At 44.6% G+C, this 14344-nt stretch overlaps 1 protein-coding gene and 1 pseudogene across 1 annotated transcript in view; both read left to right on the plus strand.

The window, feature by feature from the left end:
- Positions 1-2502: 2502 nt before the first annotated feature.
- On the plus strand, positions 2503-2933 carry LOC109451955 (E3 ubiquitin-protein ligase RBX1 pseudogene; annotated as a pseudogene).
- A 2983-nt stretch (positions 2934-5916) lies between these two features.
- Positions 5917-14344, plus strand: part of TTLL6 (tubulin tyrosine ligase like 6) — a 36146-nt gene continuing 27718 nt past the window's right edge. The window contains exons 1-2 of the mRNA XM_088802218.1: positions 5917-6014; positions 13791-14015. The gene's annotated coding sequence lies outside the window, so the exon portion shown is untranslated. The remainder of the gene's footprint in view (positions 6015-13790; positions 14016-14344) is intronic.

Below are 14344 nucleotides of genomic sequence, written 5' to 3' on the forward strand. Positions count from 1 at the left end.
ACTATCATGAACTTACCCAATCATCATCAACTCCTGACCTGCCCCCAAGGCAAACTTCAAGTTCCCAGTCAATAGCACTACTTTGCCCTGCCACTTCTGAGCCATTACTACAACTCTGTCAAGGTAGTATTCTTCCTCACTGCAGTAAGAATAAACTCAGTTTTGTCTTATCAACAACTTGTTTTGTTGATACTTCTGGGGAGCTAAATTTGACAGCATAAAGTAAAAACAAGATTAATTAGTTTGATTTATTTCCAATAGAAGTGTCAAGGGGAAGGCTGCAAGTACAACATTTTATTACTGAATATTGAAGGGATGGGACTTGACATTCAGCACTACAGAGAAAATCTTCCACTCCTATTTTCAACTGCTAGGTACGGAGTTAAACAAAGACTGGGAGTGGGGGTAGTTACTCTGTGCCTGACACAGTAGATAATTGTATTTAATCTTTAAGGGAAGCACTTTTATTATCTCTATTTGACAGATGAGAACATTGTGGCTTAGAGACATAAAGTTACTTGTCCAAGCTCATACAGCTAGTAAGTGTCATCAGAAGACTTTGAACCCAGCATTCTGCTGCATACTTTTTATGAGAGTTCAGATAATCCAGAAGGGAAGACAAACGCATAAATGAGTATGATACCCGTGATACTGGCTGTAGAAGAGGAACTTACACAGTGCTAAGATAGCACAGAATTAATTTTTTCTAGGGGCAAGAAAGAAGGTTTCATAACAGAGGTGTCAAAGAAAAATTATTCTGAAGCCTATTAGAACGGTAAGAAAGACTTTATTCAGGAATATTGCAATAGGGACATTATAATAGGGGAGAGAGATTGTGCTCTACTCCAAATACGATAAGGACAAGTGGAGATTCACAGCCATCTAGCAGAGTGAGGGGGTCAGTGAATGAAAATTTACCTAGAGGAGACATCAAGGGGAGGGGGGGACTCTTGCTAAACTGACTTAATAGGATTCTTGCTGAAAGCAGGATGGGGATTGATCGGGTTTCATGGGCTGGGCATTCTCTCTAAACTAACACAATTTTTACCAATATTGGACTTGGCAAAGACAGAAACGAAGCCCAAGACTGAGATCTAGTCAAGAAATGGGCTCAGAGGAGCCTAATTAAAGCTTGGTCAAAGACAGAGTCTTTGTCAGAGGTGACATTTGATTTATTTGAATAACAGGCTTGGCAGACACAAAAAGGAATGGGAGAGAAATCTGAGATGGAGGGAGGGAATGCTCACCTACAGCCCTGCTGTCCCATAGAATTCTCCACAATGACGGACATGTTCAATATCTGCACTATCTGATCTGGTAACCACTAACATCTGTGGCTATTGAGCCCTGGAAATGTGGCTATTGCAGCTGGGAACTGGATGTTTATATAACTTAAATTTAAATATCCATATGTAATCACTGGGACTCTGGGAAGGAGAATCAGGAGGCAGCCTAGGAGAAGGTGCCCAAGCAGCAGCTGCTACTTTCACCTCTGCCTTCAGCTTCAGCCCTGCCCAGTCCTGCCCAGCAGCAATGAGTCTGGCCTTTCGACTCTCCATGAAAAAAGAAGGTGAAAGAAATTTTATCCCTGAAGCTTGCTGTTTCTGTAACCACCTAGGACTCTGCAATTTGATGACTTACAAAGTCCAGATAGTTTCTATGCCCAGGTTGGAGAAAGAAGAGGATTGAATAATCAATGGAAAGAAGGAAACTACTACTTAGCTTGAGATACCATTGGGATTTTACCTGTATGAAGGTCAAGTATGGTGTTTTATAAACTTCAAGAAACACAGGAGGGCCGGTCCGGTGGCTCAGGTGGTTAGAGCTCCATGCTCCTAACTCCGAAGGCTGCCAGTTCGATTCCCACATGGGCCAGTGGGCTCTCAACCACAAGGTTGCCAGTTCAACTCCTTGAGTCCTGCAAGGGATGATGGGCTCTGCCTCCTGCAACTAAGATTGAACATGGCACCTTGAGCTGAGCTGCCGCTGAGCTCCCGAATGGCTCAGTTGGTTGGAAGGCATCCTCTCAACCACCAGGTTGCCCGTTTGACTCCCGGAAGGGATGGTGGGCTGTGCCCCCTGCAACTAGAAAAACGGCAACTGGACCTGGAGCTGAGCTGCGCCCTCCACAACTAAGATCGAAAGGACAACAACTTGACTTGGAAAAAAAAAAAAAAGTGCTGGAAGTACACACTGTTCCCCCAATAAAGTCCTGTTCCCCTTCCCCAATAAAATCTTTAAACAAAGAAAAAAAGAAACACAGGAGCCAAGTATACTTCACATTAACAAACACTGCTTTGTAAGTCTGGATTTGACTACGGGCATATATTACTGTTTTTACCATAAAATGCTACCAATGTGTAAGGAAGAGGACTCCATACTTTATACCCATTTCACACACATACATACCATTTGACTCACCAAACATAAGTGTTAGTGGGACATGAAGGCTCTAAGTGCTTTTAAGAAAAATAAAAAGGTGAATGGCCAGATGACAGACCATGTATTTCCAAAATGCTGGCAGCAATGGATGTGGGTACCCTGACCTGCACCAACAGCAGCACAGACAAAAAGTGCTTTGAGGTGAAAAAGTGGAATGCAGTAGCCCTGTGAGCCTGGGATATTGTGGTTGATAACTGTGCCATCTCAGGACACACATCATGGAACTTTGCATAGAATGTCAAGTTAACCAGGAATCTGCTACTTCTGAAGAGTACACTGATGCATGGGGAGTCTTTAACCATGCTTTTTACTTCCACTGCAACTCTCGCTGGCTCAAAATGCAGCAGATGTGTCTGCTGGACAACAGGGAGTGGGAATCCCAAAAGTATGGGCACTAGAAAAAAAATTCTTCCATCAAGCTCAACTATTTTGTTATTCACTTAGTGATTTGCCCTCCTGTTATTTAATTATCAGTTAGATAGAACTGTGTCTTTTCTGATCCGTCTTTTCAGTTTGCTATTCAGTTTGTATGGCAATACGATCACTATACGATACAGTCATATTGTATTATTTGTCAAATAAAATCCAGTTGGATTCTAGAAAAAATAAAATAAAAAATAAAAAGGCAACTTTGACTGTAGAGGATGCTTTAGTTACATGTAGTGGATGTATTAGTGCATGTGTCTGTGTGTCTCCCACGGCACCCAGCAAACTGCTTTGCATATAGGAAGTGCTCACGTTGTATGCCCGATACCAGCAACTAGTCAGAGCACTTTCTATGGAGCTTATTTCTAAGAGCCATCCACACTAAGAAAAGGATGCCCTGAAAACAATCATGAATAGCTCCTTTCAGGGAAAACTGTTTTCCCCAGAAGGCAGAGGGAAGATGAAGGACAGAATAAAAACAGAAGTCTGGAAGCTCCATTGCTCATGGCCAAGCAGCCCCATTCCCAGGGGCTCTCTCAGCCCCATTAGATACATGTCAAAACAGAAGACTCAAAAGAGGTGCCGGGCAGCGATTTCTGTTTCTACGTGGATTTCACCAAAAACAGTAATAAGAGTGTGTGAAGGAAGGAGTAGTGGGCTCTCTGAATCCACTACAAGGCCTTGGCTGTGCCACCACATTTTCCTGGGCCTCATTTTCCTCATCTGAAAACAAGAGAAATACTAGGGAGACTCGAAGATCTATTTTAATTTAGCAAGAATCCTGATTCTGATTATATACACTTCTACAACATTCCCTCGTACATTGCAGACTTAAAAAAAAAAAAAAATCTAAGCACATTTGCTTCATTTCTACTCCTTATTGCATCCCTGGTACATATATCAAGACTTCTTTTGGGGGCTTCCAGGAGGGACCTTGCTTCACCGGAGCAGAAGCAGGACTTTTTTTTTTTTTTTCCATTAACTACTTAAAGCAAGAGTGTTCCCCATGGTGCCTAGTTTCCCAAACTGAGAAACAGAGTGTATGTGCCAACTGTAGAGCAAACAACCTTCTGAGGGTTTTATAGTCTTACTATTTAGACAGGTGGGTGCCTAAGGAACAAAAAAACAAAACAGGGAAAACAACAGTTTCAGACCTGCCCCCTCCATACTCTTGCTTCTGAGTTGGAGCTCGAAGGGGACACAGTCCACGTGTTTTGATGTCTCAAAGGACCTTCCAACACATCACTTCAATCTTTCACATCCAGGTTCAAAAAAACTCTCAGTTCTGCCATGTGTAGTTTTCTGTTTCTGGTTTGCCTGACACAAATCACAAATACTCTCTGATTTCTTGGCAGTCCCTCTCTGGCCCTGGAGAGGATGCCTGATTGGGGGTGGGGGTGGGGATGTCAAGCCTGCTTTGCTCTACAGTGGGGGCAGCTCTACTGTCCTGTCATCACCCCTGAAAGGACAACGGTGCCAGGCTCTGGCCTATTAAATCCTACTGCATCTAGCCCTCTCATAAATAACCAGTTGTCAGGGATTTGAATGGAAACCCTCTGGAAACTGTAAATCTTTGCTGCTCCCTCCTGCATCCTCTTCCTCATTTCCATCACAATATCACTCCAGAGGGATCTGAGACCAAAGCGTGAGCTTAGCAGAGCAGATTGGTAGGACACTAGGGAAAGAAAGAGGCGGGATGGGGGAGGAGAACAGAGCAGGCACAGTTGGTCTTAGGGAAGCATCTGCTGGATGGCCAGTTGATGATGGTCACCTGGGCCCCCAGGGCCCTGGAGAGGGGGAGGGGCAAGATAGCTCAGGGCCACCTGGAGGAAAGAGAGAAGAGGAAAGAGAGAAGAGGAAAGAAGCCAGGATAGTAAAGGTTTCTGGAAGAGCCTCAGATGGACGGCTGGTTCCACCTCCTGCTCTTCAGGGTGAATTTAAAGCACCACGTAGCCCGCCGGCTTTCAGAGTCTGCTTGGGGCTAAGCCATGCCTTTGCCCCTAGCCTCCGGCCTGGGCAGATCAGCAGGTAAAGCCGCAGTGTCCTGTGTTAGGAGGCAAGTTTTTCCCCTACCAATTTAGGGCCAAAAAGTAACAAAGTTTATTCATATGCATATGAGAGCACTTAGTAGTGAGTAACTTCCCAAGCCGCGAGTGGTAAAGGGTTTATAGGTCAGCTTAATAGGGGAAGGGGTGGGTGTTAGGGCTTCAAAGGATGGAAGGCTCAGACTTGTTTACACAATTTTTTTGGAAGGTCGATGTGTTCAAGGAGGAGCATCCCTTACTGGAGATCACCCCGGGGGTTGGCGGTTGTGGCAGCTGACTCTCATAAAGCTCTGCTTTATTCAAATAAGGGGAATTCAGATAAGGTTTCTTTCTGCTTCTGTTTAGCTGAAGTTTTCACTTCGAAGTGAAAACCATGCTGGAGGGTTTTTCAGCCCCTTCACCTGCACTCACCGACACAATGTTCCCAATGAATATGCTTACATCCTCTAGGAAACTTTCCTGGACGAATTCCAACATGCTCCGCCCCAGAGATGTGGATCGTGCCTCTTCCATGAGTCATTTTGACAAACTAGAAGTTTTCTGAGAAGGCTTACACAGGTATAAAATGCCAGAGATCTTGATTTGGATATTGACCCATAGTGCCTAAGTACAACGTGCCCCCCAGCGCAACTGGAGCTCCGGAGCTAGACGGTTCGGACCCGCACGTGCGTGCGGCGCGGGGCTGGTGCGGACCTGGGTGAACGCGAGCGACGGTGCGGAGAGGGGCGGGGAGGGGCGGGGACCAGCGAAAAGCGAGCGGTAGTGGGGCCCCGCGAGCCGGGAGCGCCGCCCAGCGTCCACAGAGTCTCCCGGGACAACCCCCGGCGCTTCCCTCTCAGAGAGCAGGAACGGTTAATTGGAATGGGGAGGGAGGGGGGCAATAGCAGCCCACCGCAGGGGCCAATCGAAGGCTTAGAAAGCCCTATATGCAAATATCAGGGCCGGGCGGACCCCAAGGTAGGAAGAGCGCGGTTTAGAGTTAGGGGTTGTCTGGCAGCCAATGGGAGCGCGTCTCAATCCTTCCAGGAGGGGGTCCGCAATTGTGGTTGCGAGTGAGACCTGCGGCGGAGTCAGGGCGAGACTGGGGAGTCGGAATCGCGGGTAAGAGCTCCCCAAAGCCCGGTGCTGGCCCCAGATCGTGGCCTCCGAGTGCCTCCCCACTACTGGTTCTACACGCCTCGGATGTCCCCCACGGTGCCCACCCCTCTGCCCTCCCTGGTGGCATTCTAGGGCCAAAGTCGGCCCCTGCTCCCCCTCCGCGCCGAGGCCCATCTCTTCTCAGCCGGTGTTGGTAACGCTCGCTCTCTTCCCCGCCCCATACCCGAGCTCACTGCTAAAATACCCTCACTCCCTTTTCTCACCCTGAAGACCGGATGCCAGGACATTTTTGCCCATACACCGACCCCTATTTTCTCAAATCCGTTAGCCTTCCTGTCTTTACATCTCTCCCGAAGCCGGGTCTCCCTCCGGGGACACCCTCACTTCCTGCCCTCCCTCGATTTCCCCAAACCCAGTGCCCGCAGGGAGCTAGCTGTCCCTTAGATACCAGAGATCCCTGGGAATCTCACAACTCTCTTCACCACCTCTTTTCCTCTCATTGCATCTTTCTCATGATCACCTTTCTTTTGCCTGGAGAAACCTTATAGAAAGACACTTCAGTTTTTTCAGGGCCAGCACAGCCCTCTGCAAATATCCCTACCCTCTTTCCCCCTCTTCGTTCACTTCCAGTTGTTATTTCTCACCCTCCTGAAGGAAAACTGTTTTAGGCTTGAGGAAAGTTCTCTTTTGGGATTTGAGCCCTAGGAAAAATGTAACTTACATTTGGGGATAACATGGGAAGGAAGCTAACATTTACTAAACACTAGTATGTGACAGGCACTTCAGTAAGTTATTTAATATGTACACCAGTCCTACCATTATATTTTCATCTTACAAAATAGCCCTTATTTTGAACCAAGCAGTGCTTTAAGAGCATTAGAAATATTAACAAATTTAATTTTTAAAATAACCCCATGAGATGAATATTATTAGGCTCATTTTACTTATGAGGAAACTGAGGCACAAAGAAGCTCAGTTCATCACCCACACTCACCATTCTAGTAAGTAGTAGAGCTGGGTTGGACCCAGACCCATCTCTCTTTGCTAGTCATGCACTTGAGTATTGTGGAGAAAATGGTTGGGCATGAGCTTGCCCCGAAAATTGCTTCTTCCAGTCTTGTGGAATTCCTCAATTTCTAGCAGGATAAAAGATGGCATTTGAGTCATCAGGATTCTTATGATTCCCAGTGAATGTGGCCAGTCATTCTCAGCACTTCTTTTATTTTTAAAAATTAATTAATTTACTTTTAAATTATAGTTGACGTGCACTATTATATTAGTTTCAGGTGTACAGCATAGCGATTCAACATTCATATACGTTACCAAGTGATTACCATAATAGATCTAGTACCCATCTGCTACCATACATAGTTATTACAATATTATTGACTGTGTTCCCCATGCTGTACATTACTCTCAGCATTTCTTATTGGCAAAGCCCTTGACCAGTTGAGTGCCCCCATCCCTCCCTTGCTTCAGGCCATGTTTTGCTACTGACCCCATTCAGCCCCTGCACTGAAATTCAAAGGGTGGCTAGAATGAAAAGCCAAAAAGCCATAAAAGGCATCTTATTTTATCCTCAAAGCACTTTTCTAGACATGAAGCTTTTAATCTTCTTGGTGATCCTCTAATCACAGAGAAGATAGGGAATGCGGGAGGAGATAATTACAGTAGTCCCTCTTATTCCTGGGGGATACATTCCAAGACCCTCAGTGGATGCCTGAAACCACGGATAGTACCAAACCCTATATATACTAGGTTTTCCCTATGCGTACATACCTATGATAAAATTTAGTTTATAAACTAGGTACAGTAAGACATTAACAACTAATAATAGAATAATTATAACAATGTACTGTAATAAAAGTTATATGAAATGGCCTCTCAAAATATCTTATTGTACTGTATTACTCTTCTTATGATGTGAGATGATAAAAGGCCTACATGATGAGATGAAGTGAGGTGAATTACACAGGCATTGCGACGTAACGTTAGGCCACTTTGATAATAAGTTAGAAAGAGGATCATCCACTTCAGGTGATCTGGGTCATTGAACGATGACAGTGTCGATGGTTGGATGTCAGAAGCAGATGATGTTGTTGTTTGGGGAAATTTAATATTTTTGGACTTTGGTTGACCGTGGAAAGCAAAACTGCGAGTAATGGGGGACCTGTATACTTGGCTTCTTAGTACATACTATGTCAAAGAGGCAAAGTTGAAAGCAAGGTTGTAAGCAGACCTCTTACCTCCACATCTCCCTCCTCTCTCCATCTACTTCAACCTTTTCCAAGAGCTAGCCACTGGAAGCCTTCAGAGGGATGCTTTTAGTGGGGGAATGAGAACCGGAAGATGAAAAGAGGAAGGGGATGAAGGAAAAGCTGTTATTGGAGAAGAGAGGGAAGTCACAGGCAGACACAGTAATAGAGCTCTTCAGTGCCATATGTATTCCTGCAGACTGAAAGAAAAGTCTAGGCTGTGAAGTTCAGGATGAAAAAACTTGGTTAAAACTTGAAACACGTCCCTCTGTTCTTAAATGATTCTTTCCTCCTATTTACATGACACGCGTTTTAATTCAGCCTCGCAAAAGAAAGCACTAAACATTTTCTACCCTTCTGCAACACCTGTAGGGTCAAGAAGAATAGTCAACACGAGCTGTCCTTCAGAAGTAGAAATGAGGCATGGTCGCTCCTTTGAGATTTCCCAAATAACCTGCAGTGTGTTTGCATGGAGCCATCCCAGTGCTCATTCCTTCCCCCTGGTGGCCAACAGAGGTCATTTTCAGGCTGTCTAACCAGGATTTGGTTGGCAGCCCCTGGCTTGGTTGATCCGAAGATCAAACCCCATTCTAAAATGAAAGGAAACATCAGGGTTTTGGTTTTCCCCCCCACTGTTTTAACTATCCTATTTGGAAAGGTGAACAGAACGTGTCTTGTGTCATTAAGGAAAACTGAAGGTGGCATTTATTGTGTTTGGTACATTGGTAGCCCAGTGTAGTCTTCTTTTTTAAACTCCCCAAAGCACTTAATCCACATTGCCTGCCCACTAACCTGGCATAATGGAAAGATATGTTGAGAGACAGAAAGCCAGGCCTTCTGTTCTGGCTCCACTAACTTGCTTTCTGGCTTTGTGCAAGTCAAACCTCCTCTAAAAAGCAAATAGATCGAACTAGGCACTCTCCAAGGTCCTTCCAGCTGTAATATTCAGGAATTCCATAAGAGCTTAGCAAATGTTCTAATTACACCCCAAATAAGAGCCCTGGTACAATGTGGGCATTGGTGAAAAGAAGGGAAAGAAACAAAATAAATACAAAGTAGAAACGATAAAGCTGTTCGCAGTTTATAGCCAATTTGGGAGATCCAGGCCCTTGTTGGAGGTGGGAATTTAGATGCAGTTGGCTTTAAGGAGAATGATGTGGGACCAACTGATTCTTATGGGATTAAAGTCTCCAAGACTGCTTCTGAGAGCTAGAAAATCAGTTGCTTCAGTTTATGGTCATACCATTTATGGGTGATCAGAGAGGGAAAGGCCGTGGGTGGAGTGTGGAGGAGAGACAGACATGGCTTCTAATCCCCGCTCTGCCTCTTACCTTACCCTTTCTGTGCCTTAGTCTTCTCATCTGTAATAGAGTGAAAATAATATCCACGATCTATTATGAGGACGAGACAGTATGTATGTAAAATGCTTTCCTATGTAAATGCCTATTACTTGGTAAGAGGTTGCAAATAGTAGCTACTGTTATAAACAAATGAAACTAAGTGTTTTAAGTGCCTGCTATATGAAAGGACCCAAGGTCGATGCTTTAAAAAATGTTATTTATTTAATGCTCACAGCAACTCTTCTATTATATAGATGAGGAAAATTAACCTTAGAAAAGGCAAACTTAGTTCATGAATTTATTCCAGTCAGTTCGCTCTAGAAGCGTACAAACCTCTGCTGTGTGTCAGATACTGTGGCAGGAGCTGAGCATTCACAGACATGGCCTCTTCCATCAGGGAATTCAGTCCAAGGCCCCACAACTGATCATGATAGACAGCATTTAGTGAGTACCTGCTTTGTGGCAGGCACTGTTCTAAGCACATTGTATTCACTCAAGTGAATTAACTCATTTAATTCTCATAACTGGGACAGACCATTTTGCAGGAAACTAAGGCAGAAGAAGGTTAAGTAAATTGCCTGAGGTCACACAACTAGAAAGTGGCAGAGCTGGGATTTAAATCCAGGCAGTCAGACTCCAGAATCTGCGTTCTTAGCCACTTCACTATAGCTACCTTTTAGCAAGTGATTTAAAGTCACATCTCTGACTACAAAGGCCTTTACACCAGGATGTGTGTATATCTCTTCACTCTCTGTATTTTCTTTAGTCCTTTTCCTTTGAATCTGTTGCCTTGCCTTCTTTGATTCCTTAAGGCTACCAGACATCTGACCAAATTGGAAGGCAGGAGAGAAGGTCGGAACCCCCAGGTTAGCAGGGAGTAGTTGCTGAGGCTGGGAAAGAAAATTAGGGTAGAGCCAAATAAGGCCCACATCTGAAAACATGGAGTGGGTTCTGGCTTCAGCCAGGTCATATCTAATTCTTATTCTGAAAATGAGGGCATTGAAATGTTTTTGGTCCAGTGCTGGGGAAAGCAGCTTTTATTCTAACTCTTTGCTGCTTACAGGCCAGAGGTACACTAGAGAAGGATAGGTAAATTCAGATATCTATGGGACCAGCCATGTAACCCCAACGAGAGAAGTGATCCGGCCATACAAAAATGTTCCTTCTCTCTTAATGCTACTGTAAGGAAAACAACAGCACAGGGTGACTGTCACTTGACTTCTGTATCAGAGAGACAATAGGGAATGTTAGGGGCCGGGGCAGACTTAGAAAATGTCTGAAGAGAAAGCCAATTCTCGGCTCTGGTTGATTGCTGGCATGAAGCAATGGGGACCTATTCTCTGAAAGGAATGGAAATCTGGATTTTTATGATAAAAATCTACATTTTCTAGTTACTGGCAGCTTCTATTTAACAACTATAACAACAACACACTACTGTGGGCCAAGTAAACGTTTCTGCGGGTTAGATACAAGATACAAGGCCCAGAAGGCAACCTCTTGAGCAAGGTAGTTTCTCTCTGTAGGCTTTGGAGAGAAGCCAGCAGGATTTAGCTTCAGGGGTGGGGGAAGGGAAAACCAGGGGACCAAAGACAAAGCAAAAATAGTCACTTGTGGCAATGACTGTTGTCTGCCATCTTGCACCTGATTCAGGTGCCTCCTATGTCTCTTGTGTCATAGGAGCCTAGAATATGGGGAAGGTAGGCCAGAATGCCATTGCGAGCCAGTTGTTTTAGAGAAGTACATGGACTCAGTTCCTTGCTATATGTGCCTGAGGCCCTCTCTTGCAAGAGTAAACAGAATTTGACCGTTTGTTGTTGTTCTCTTTGACACAGACAAATAATAAGCAGCCATGACTTGTTCTTACTACTTGGGCAAGGACTCGAAAAAGGGCAAAAATAGCCCGGCAACTCCAGAGGCCAAATTCAGGGTCAGTTTTCTCTCCTCAAGTTAACATTAACCTTTAGGTAAACGGGCACTCCTCCTCGAGGGCTTGGTAAACAGGAGCCGTTGTAGAGGGGTAGGGGAGTGGAGCTGGCTGTTTACCTGGAAGGAAGGGAGCAGCCCAAGGTCAAGATTTCTTGTACCTTAGTCCTCTTGAACTTTGCCAAGAATGTGCCTGTTCCCTGGGAAAAACTGACTCTCAAGGCCCAGGTTTCATCGGTTAGTTGCACTGAGCACAACTATTTCTCCCCCTGCTCAGGTGTCGCCATAAAGGGACTTGGGTGTAAGTGGCAGCTCTCCTCAGCAAGAGAGAGACAAGTGGCAATCCTTAGCCGGCTTAATAAGTGTGCCTCCCTCTTGTGGGCGATTATGAGCATTCAGTGAGATGGTGTATGTGACAATTCTTTGAAAAGCCTAAAGAACTATACCCTCGTAAGGGCTTGTTATGAAATGATTCATAGGTAACCTCCAAGTTAGAAGGTTCCCCCAATTTTGGTTTGGAAAAGGGGCAGAGAGAAGTGGCAGGGTGTGGTAATATTAAAAACTTGGCCATAAGGTATAAAAATTGTCTAGAATGAACACGTTTGGGTGCAAAGGGGAGGTGATTCCCAAGAGACTGTGTGACTCTGGTGAGCCTGCTGTAATTGCATATTGCTGGGGGTAGTCCAAATTGTTAGCATTCCACTGGGAAACAATATGGTAAAAGAAAAAGAGAGAGAGAGAGAGAGAGAGAGAGAGAAAATCAGAAGCTACGAAGTTTTCATATTCATTAACCTAGTAATCTTGGTTCTGGATAAAGAGCTTAAGAAATCCTAAAGAGGTAAAAGGCCTTCTATACATGAAAGTGTGCATTTTAGAGCTATTTACATAATAGAAAAATTGGAAGCAGCTTACTTTGTCAACAATAGGGCAATGGTTCGTTAAATTCAGACACATTCCTTCAGTGGGGTGTTATTACACAACCATTAAAAACTAGAACTATGTAAACTTTGCCATGACCAAAAGGATATTTATGATGTGATAAGTGAGCAAAAAGCAGATACAAACTTACTTATTACGGTTACAATGATATAAAACAATGTTTAGAAATTAAGAATAAAAGAGAATACACAAAAGGGTCAAAGTAGGGTAGAGAAGCTAAAGATGATTTCCCACCCTACTCTTTCCTATGCTTCCTTTAATGTTATAGTAGTATTTCAGTCACAATAAATTAAAATAAATTGTAATAAAGATATTATGAATATCTTGTTTAAAAGACAAAGGGAAGGACAGGAAATAAATAGCAAGAGGACTACAGGCATCAAAAGAGAGAGACTGAAACAGTGAGGAGGTTGGCAGGGCTTAGGAGGTGAAGAGAGGAAGGGTCAGCACCAGAAAATTGGCTTTATGGCCACAGGAGCCTTGGATGTGAAGTGAATATGAGTCAGTTGATCGGACCTGGGCAGTTCTGGATTATCCAGAGGCAAACGAAGCACGTTCTTAAGGATTAGTGAAGCACGGGCGTTAAAAACCATTTAAAAAATGATTTGATATTTCATATTTCAAGCAAACATCAAAGAAGTCATCATGGGGGTGGAGGGATGAGAACTTTGCTTGACTTCTTACAGGTATTTTACATTTGGTCATTTTTGTTTTTTGTTTTTTGGAATTGAATGGTCGGGAAGACACTAGAGCGTTTTCTGTGGTGGGGGTCTCTGCAGGTCTGCATCAGGCCCTGGGCTTGAATCTCGTTCAATCAGCTGCAAGTCAGTCCTGCAGTCCATGAGCACCAGTTGCTTTCACTCTCAGGCCAGTAGATTGCCTGCGGGAAGTTCAGTGCAGTTCTGAGACAGTTAACAGACCTCCTCAAAGCACCTCATCTGCACCCACTGGGACTAACTCCCTCAGCTAGGAAGGCTTAGGGCTTGGTTCTGAGGCTGTCTCCAGACACTCACTCACTTTAATAATAAGATTGTTTATCAGGTAGTGCCATGCATAGCACCTCAGCCAGCTCCTGAAAACCCCAAGAGGGAAAAAACCAAGACCAGGGTTGGCTAAGTGAGTCCCCAAGGTCATTGTTTGTGGCAAAAGGTGGAATCAGCTCCCTCCCAGAGCCTGCAGCAACGGTGGAAATAGGGTGGCATTTTATAATTGTAATCTGTTGCCTGGTCTCAGAGCACCTGTCGACCACCCCCGTGAGAAAGGGAGGGGGTTCTCCTGCAGGTGGATCCAAGTAACTGCTGCTTACTCTGTCTTCTCTCCAGTGTGGGCCCTTATTTCCCCAGAGTCGCCTCCCAGCCCCCGGAGATGCTCCAGTGCCTGCCTTTGGAAGGTGAGGAAGGAACAGAGTCAGAAAAGAGGGAAAACAGTTCCTTAGAAGATCGGAAAGAAATCGTCACCCTGGCTTTTGTGAACACCGAGAACTCGGAGACGCAGGAGGGGCTTCAGAATGCCCAGCAGCAAGGCAAGAAGAAGAGGAAGAAAAAGAGGTAAGGATTGAAAGATGGGGAATGGGGATCTATGTTGGGAAGAGCAGGAGGGACCTAGGAGGACGGGGGCCTTGGCTTCTGATGAGTGGGGGAAAGGAGAAACTGATGAGACTCAAAAATCACGCCTCTTTTGATTATCTGTTTTATAGAATCAAATTGTAGTGTAATCTAAAACTATACTTTACCCTAATCTTCATTCTATTTGTTTAGAATGCCTTTTTTTTTTTTAATTGTAGTATATGGTGGGTTAGGTTTCATGCAGCCCCACCTGGGACAGGATGTGGGCAGTCTCTTTTCTGGCAAGTGTGTCTGTCTCTGTCTTGCTGCTT

Source organism: Rhinolophus sinicus, chromosome 12 (assembly GCF_057876585.1).
Source record: "Rhinolophus sinicus isolate RSI-liver-muscle chromosome 12, RSI-T2T, whole genome shotgun sequence".
Classification (NCBI taxonomy): Eukaryota; Metazoa; Chordata; class Mammalia; order Chiroptera; family Rhinolophidae; genus Rhinolophus; species Rhinolophus sinicus.